This window comes from Carassius gibelio, chromosome A25 (genome assembly GCF_023724105.1).
Source record: "Carassius gibelio isolate Cgi1373 ecotype wild population from Czech Republic chromosome A25, carGib1.2-hapl.c, whole genome shotgun sequence".
NCBI classification, from domain to species: Eukaryota; Metazoa; Chordata; class Actinopteri; order Cypriniformes; family Cyprinidae; genus Carassius; species Carassius gibelio.
The window spans coordinates 18,987,689-18,995,188 of record NC_068395.1 but is presented as its reverse complement, the minus strand read 5'-3'; the positions used below and the strand labels follow the sequence as shown (position 1 = coordinate 18,995,188).

At 36.4% G+C, this 7,500-nt stretch overlaps 3 non-coding genes across 3 annotated transcripts; all 3 read left to right on the top strand.

Moving 5' to 3' along the window:
* Nucleotides 1–42: 42 nt before the first annotated feature.
* On the top strand, nt 43–161 carry LOC127947757 (5S ribosomal RNA). Its single transcript, XR_008151549.1, has one exon. It is a non-coding gene; the product is annotated as a 5S ribosomal RNA (ribosomal RNA).
* Nucleotides 162–660: 499 nt separating this feature from the next.
* LOC127948160 (5S ribosomal RNA) lies at nt 661–779 on the top strand. Its single transcript, XR_008151905.1, has one exon. It is a non-coding gene; the product is annotated as a 5S ribosomal RNA (ribosomal RNA).
* A 496-nt stretch (nt 780–1,275) lies between these two features.
* Nucleotides 1,276–1,394, top strand: LOC127948208 (5S ribosomal RNA). Its single transcript, XR_008151953.1, has one exon. It is a non-coding gene; the product is annotated as a 5S ribosomal RNA (ribosomal RNA).
* The last annotated feature ends 6,106 nt before the right edge of the window (nt 1,395–7,500 follow it).

Here is a 7,500-nt window from a genome sequence, read left to right as displayed (position 1 = left end):
ATTGGCTGATCTCTAAATAGCCCTCTCTTTGCGGCAGTCTTCGCTTACAGCCATACCATCCTGGCTATGCCCGATCGCGTCTGATCTCGTAAGCTAAGCAGGTTTGGGCTTGGTTAGTACTTGGATGGGAGACTGCCTGGGAATACCAGGTGCTGTAAGCTTTTTGGAAATTTTTCACTTAGTATATAATAATTTTGCCAAAAAATAGAGTCAATGCTGGTCTCTGAATATTAGCAGGTTTGGGTCTGGTTAGTACATGGATGGGAGACTGCCTGGGAATACCAGGTGCTTTAAACTTTTTGGAAAATTTTCACTTAGTATATAATAATTTTGCCAAAAAATAGAGTCAATGCCCGATTTCTGAATATTAGCAGGTTTGGGCCTGGTTAGTAAATGGATGGGAGACTGCCTGGGAATACCAGGTGCTTTAAACTTTTTGGAAAATTTCACAAATTATATAATAATTTTGCCAAAAAAAAAAAAAAGAGTCAATGCCCAATCTCTGAATCTTAGCAGGCTTAGGTCTGGTTAGTACTTGGATGAGAGACCGGCTAGGAATACCAGGTGCTTTAAGCTTTTGGGTTTTCTTTCCTACTTATATAATGTACTGGCGATTAGATTGGCTGATCTCTAAATAGCCTTCTCTTTGCAGCAGTCTTCGCTTACGGCCATACCATCCTGGCTATACCCGATCTCGTCTGATCTCGGAAGCTAAGCAGGTTTGGGCCTGGTTAGTACTTGGATGGGAGACCGCCTGGGAATATCAGGTGCTGTAAGCTTTTTGGAAATTTTTCAGTTAGTATATAATAATTTTGCCAAAAAATAGAGTCAATGCCGGTCTCTGAATATTAGCAGGTTTGGGTCTGGTTAGTACATGGATGGGAGACCGCCTGGGAATACCAGGTGCTTTAAACTTTTTGGAAAATTTTCACTTAGTATATAATAATTTTGCCAAAAAATAGAGTCAATGCCCGATTTCTGAATATTAGCAGGTTTGGGCCTGGTTAGTACATTGATGGGAGACTGCCTGGGAATACCAGGTGCTTTAAACTTTTTGGAAAATTTCATAAATTATATAATAATTTTGCCAATAAAAAAAAGAGTCAATGCCCAATCTCTGAATCTTAGCAGGCTTAGGTCTGGTTAGTACTTGGATGAGAGACCGGCTAGGAATACCAGGTGCTTTAAGCTTTTGGGTTTTCTTTCCTACTTATATAATGTACTGGCGATTAGATTGGCTGATCTCTAAATAGCCTTCTCTTTGCGGCAGTCTTCGCTTACGGCCATACCAACCTGGCTATGCCCGATCTCGTCTGATCTCGGAAGCTAAGCAGGTTTGGGCCTGGTTAGTACATGGATGGGAGACCGCCTGGGAATACCAGGTGCTGTAAGCTTTTTGGAAATTTTTCAGTTAGTATATAATAATTTTGCCAAAAAATAGAGTCAATGCCGGTCTCTGAATATTAGCAGGTTTGGGTCTGGTTAGTACATGGATGGGAGACTGCCTGGGAATACCAGGTGCTTTAAACTTTTTGGAAAATTTTCACTTAGTATATAATAATTTTGCCAAAAAATAGAGTCAATGCCGGTCTCTGAATATTAGCAGGTTTGGGTCTGGTTAGTACATGGATGGGAGACTGCCTGGGAATACCAGGTGCTTTAAACTTTTTGGAAAATTTTCACTTAGTATATAATAATTTTGCCAAAAAATAGAGTCAATGCCCGATTTCTGAATATTAGCAGGTTTGGGTCTGGTTAGTACATGGATGGGAGACTGCCTGGGAATACCAGGTGCTTTAAACTTTTTGGAAAATTTTCACTTAGTATATAATAATTTTGCCAAAAAATAGAGTCAATGCCCGATTTCTGAATATTAGCAGGTTTGGGCCTGGTTAGTACATGGATGGGAGACTGCCTGGGAATACCAGGTGCTTTAAACTTTTTGGAAAATTTCACAAAATATATAATAATTTTCTTATAAAATGATTCTACCACTTCTATAAAGAATACCAGGTGCTTTAAGCTTTTGGGTTTTCTTTCCTACTTATATAATGTACTGGCGATTAGATTGGCTGATCTCTAAATAGCCTTCTCTTTGCGGCAGTCTTCGCTTACGGCCATACCAACCTGAGGGCGCAATTGAGCTAAGCAGGAAGTGGAAGTAGTGGTGCAGAGAGCACGTGGAGAGTAATTGTTTGTAGTAAAATTTAGATATTTTGGTTTGTTTTGATACTTTAAAAAAAAAAAAAAGAACAACTTTTCTTTGCTTTATTCCCCAAACAGCTTTTAGCTGTTTGGGGGATCTTATTCTTTTATTTTATTTTTTTTGAGTTGCTAAATGATACGGGCTGATAACACAGACATGGACAAAGGACAAGGAAGCAAGCTGAAGATGAAGCAAGAGAACAAAACTATGATAAAAGATTAACTGTGTTGGTGGAGATTGTTGGGGAAGACAGAATTACGATGATGGAGCTACTGAAAAAAGTAAGAGAAGAATGTGGAGTGGTAATAGGTTGCAGATATAAAAATCCGAGAGAATATGAACTGACAATGAAAGAAGAGAATGGAAAAGGCAAAATTTTGGATGGGCTAAAGATAAAAAATAGTAGGGTGATGGCGAAGGAAATAAGCAAAAATGAGATGGTGGTTTCATTCCTAAATCTGCCGACTTATATTCAAGATGAGGAGATAAAGGGAAAGCTAACAGATTGGGGAGTGACAGCAGTTTCAACTATTAAAAGGAGAATGTGGCCAGGGACTGACATTGCTGATGGAACGAGATTTTTGAAAGTCAAGTTCACAGATACTGTTAAATCGCTGCCATACTCAACAAAGTTCGAGACGTTGGGAGGAACTGAGCATTTTCGAGTCATACATGACAGACAGGTTAAAGTTTGCCGTCTGTGCATTCAACCTGGACACATAGTGAGAGACTGTCCAAACTTTAAATGTTTTCGGTGTGGAATGCAGGGCCACTATGTAAGGGAATGCAATGAGGGAAACTGTAGCGTTTGCAGGATGAGAACTGCACTTTGTGTATGCAAAATTTCAGAAGAGCGGGAGGAAGGAGGTAGCGTTGGAAGCTTCGTGGACCTGTATGGAGAGTCGGAGGAGAGTTTAACGATGGAGGAAGAGGAAAGAGGGGATGCATGGAGTGGAAGAGATTTAACTGCAGGACAACGGACTGTTGAGAAAGAGAGCATCAGGGATGTTGTTGAAAGTTTAAAGGAGGGTAACGGGAAAATCGGGAGAGTAGAGATGACGGAAGAGAAAGAGGGAGGAGCAACCAAAAAAGGGGGAAAAAGTGAAGGGGATGATGGGAATAAGAAAAAACAAGAAACAGGGCACCAAGAAGAAGAAGAAAGCTTAAAGAATAAGGAAAGCAGAAGAGAAGAGGTGAGGGAGTCTCTGGAAACTCCACTGATAAATCTGGAAGAGGATTTGGACACAAGTGAAGCATCAAGTTGCTGAAAAGGAAAATGAAAGGCGGTGAAGAATGCTTTGCGAAAAAGTAAGAACTTGAGTTTTTTTATGTGTTGTCTCCTTCTAATACTTGTAATATATGCAATGTTTGACAAAATGAGTATTGCCTGCTTGAACTGTAATGGGCTCAGAGAAATGAATAAGTTTGAGCAGGTTATTGGAAAGCTTCAAACAGATGTCATGTGTTTACAAGAGACGCATTGGTCTGAAGACATAATGGTCAATATAAAAAAAATCTGGGAACATGATATCTATGTAAATCATGGAAATCAGAGGGCTTGTGGTGTGGCGATTCTGATGAAAAGAGGTGAAATGTATAATGTAAAGGAAATATATAATGATGGTAAAGGAAGACTGTTAGGAATAGATTTTATGTTCAACAATCAATTTTTTAGATTGGTTAATCTATATGCACCTAATGTAGAAATCGAAAGAAAAGGAGTTTTTGAGCAAATGAAACCATTATGTACAGGCAAATGTATAGTGGTTGGAGATTTTAATGTGTGGTGTACAAGACTAGATGTGTCTAGAAGTGCAAATTTCAAATCAGATGTGTCTAGAAGGATTTTAAACAAATTAATGCAAAGTGAGGATATGGTAGATGCATGGAGAGAGGAGAACCCATTTAAAAATGAATTTTCAAGAAGGCAAACGGTGTTGGGAAACTTAAAACAAAGTCGAATAGATCTGTGTTTAGTTAAAAGAGAAATATTACATTATGTGAAAAATGTGAGATATAAGTTTATTGGACTAAGTGATCATGCTGCCATGACAGTAAAGATGGCTGGAAATAAGGAAACAAGAGGTGGGGGGATGTGGTGTCTGAATTCATCTTTGTTAAAGGAAAAAGAGTACAGGAAAAGTATTTACAGATGTATAAAGTGTGAAATGGAAAACTCATTATTTGAAGAGAATATCTGTGAGTGGTGGGAAATAATGAAAGGGAAAATACAAAAAAGAAGCATAAGGTACTCAAAGCAGAGGCATTTTATGAGAATGAGGGAAATGGAGGACATGGGAAATATGTTGGAGAAAGAAGCAGAGAAAATAGAAAACAATCCTGAGTACTCAAAAGAACATTTCTTTAGGATAAAAGCAGAAATGGAGATGTTTGAAAAGGAAAAGTGCGAGGGTGCAATAGTAAGGAGCAGGGCACAGTATGCGGTGGAGGTGGAAAGGTGCACAAAATACTTTCTGAATCTAGAGAAAAAAAAACAGAGAAAAAAATATATTACAGAGTTGGAAAATGAAGAAGGGAAAAAGGTAACAGATTATGTAGAAATTATAGAAGTGGTAGAATCATTTTATAAGAAACTCTTCAAGAAAGAAAATGTAAAACAAGAATGTGTGGATGAAGTTTTAAATACTGTAAGTGCTAGATTAACTGATTTAGAAAGAATTATATGTGACAGTGATATACGTATTGAAGAAATAAAAGAAGCAATAAGACAAACAAAGCCAAATAAAAGTCCAGGATCAGATGGTTTAACGCATGAATTCTATAAGACATTCATAGATATTTTAGCACCTATACTGATTAAGGTATTCAGGAGTATGGAAGAAAGATACCAGAATCAATGAGCTTGGGCGTAATTAATATTCTATATAAAAATAAAGGTAGTCCACTTAATTTGGGAAATTATAGACCTTTAAGTCTTTTAAACACTGATTATAAAATTTTGACAAAAGTTTTAGCCAATAGAATAAAAGGAGTAGTGGGAAGTATAATATCACCAAATCAAGCATACAGTATACCAGGAAGAGACATTACAGATACCATATGTACAATAAGGGATGTAGTGGATAGTATGGTTAATGATAGGGAAGGAGGTTTGATTTTATGTATGGATCTAAATAAAGCCTTTGATAGGGTTGAGCACTGTTTTATGGAACAAGCAATGAGGGAATTTGGTTTTGGGGAGAGGATTCTGAGGTGGATAAATTTATTATATTGTAATGCAAAAAGTTGTGTAAAAGTAAATGGTGTTTTAACAAATCCTTTTCCACTAGAAAGATCAGTGAGGCAGGGATGTCCGCTGTCTGCTATGCTGTATTCAATATCAGTTGAGCCGCTAGCGACACTGGTAAAGAGAGATGGAGAAATAAGAGGAATTCCAGTACCACATGGGGGATTGAGTTTAATTCACCAGTATGCAGATGACACAACATTTACTGTAAGAGATATGGAAAGTATAAAAAGAATATTGAAACATGTTGAAACCTATGGGAAAGCGTCAGGAGCAAAAATTAATATAGAAAAATCTGAAATAATGAGTATAGGAGGGATAGATATGAGCGGGTGTGAAAATAACTTTAAAGTCACAAAAGAATACACAAGGATTTTAGGAGTGAATATAGGTGTTAACGCAAAAGAAGCAAGAGATGCTACTTGGACAGGGATTTTAAATAAAATAAAACAAATACTACGTTTTTGGAAATTAAGAGAATTAACACTGAGGGGTAAAGTAATAGTGTTTAATTCCTTGCTGCTTACCAAATGTAATTATGTATTAGGTGCAGTTGACTTGCCAGTTTGGGTGGTAAATGAGATGAAGGATGTTCTTAATAATTTTTTATGGGGAGGGAAAGGGGTAAAAATATCAAAAAATACATTAATAGCAGACTACACAGGAGGAGGTTTAAAGTTGATTGATTTAGAGGTTAAAAGAAAAACAATACGAGTGAAAACAATGAAGAAGTATTTATATGATAAAGTGCAATATGGATGGAAAGGTTTCATGGGAGACTTTTTGGATAAAAGTAGTGGATGTGGAGAAGAAGGGGTATTCATGGCTTTAAAGAAGCCAATGTTTGAAAATATACCCTTATTTTATCAAGAAGTATTTAGTGCATGGGCAGAGTTTTTAATGGACGTGAAATATGATTGTGAAAATATAAATCAAATACACAAGCAGCCAATTTTTCTTAATCCAAAGATAAAAATGAATGGGAAAATGTTTTATAATAGACTATACATGAAAGCGGGAGTAAGACAATTAAAGGATATGGTATATGAATATGTGAAAGGTTTTATGCCAGATAGAGCTATTTATGACTACGTGGTGGAATGGGATGACGAAATTGAAAAATCAAAAGTGGATTCTGTATGTGAAAATATTAAAACAAGCTTGCCCAGGATTTGGGTTGAAATGATTGAGAGAGAGACAGCTAAACCGGGGAACTGGGGAGTGCCAGAAATGTTTATTGTTGGAAAAAATGGTGAAAAGAAATGTCTGACAGATATAACGACGAAAACAATATATAACTTTTTTGTGGGAAAGGATATTAAGGTGCCTGCATCAGAAGCTGTGTGGCAAAAACTGTTTCCAGAATTTAATGTAAAGTCAATATGGAAGAACTTAAGTGTGAAGTATAATGGACTGGAGTGTGAAAATTTAGACTTTAAATTAAGACATAATAGAATATACACAAAGGTGGTGATTCATCAAATTAATAAGAATGTGAATAGAGAATGTGATGTATGTAAAACTGATGCAGAAACGTTAATGCATATATTTTTTGAATGTAAAGAGCTAGACATATTTCATGAAAAACTGAAAAAATTGATAAAGGATGACTGGGGAAAAGAGATAGAAGGAGAGGAATGGAGGAAAATGTTTTTATTTGGTGAATGTAGTAATTGTAAAGATTGGAAGGTTAATCTGTGTAATTACATTTTAAGTCATGCAAGATATGCAATTTGGACAAGAAGGAATTTGGCATATTTTGAAGGGAAAAAAGTGGACATTAATGTGTTGTTTAAAACAGTGACGAGAAAGAATGTATTTCTAATGTGGAAGTACCTGAGCCAAGATGTGTTTGAAAAAGTTTTCATTAATGGATGTGGACTTGTATGTGTGGATGACGAAGGAGATTTAAGCATAAATTTCTAACCGGAAAAGGAAAAATGTCATTGTAATTGAATGGATTAATGTACGTATGTGTGCAAATTATTGGTGATAGCATAGGCAAGTTCTTGTGCTTATGTAATTATTTGATGGCTCTGATACTCTA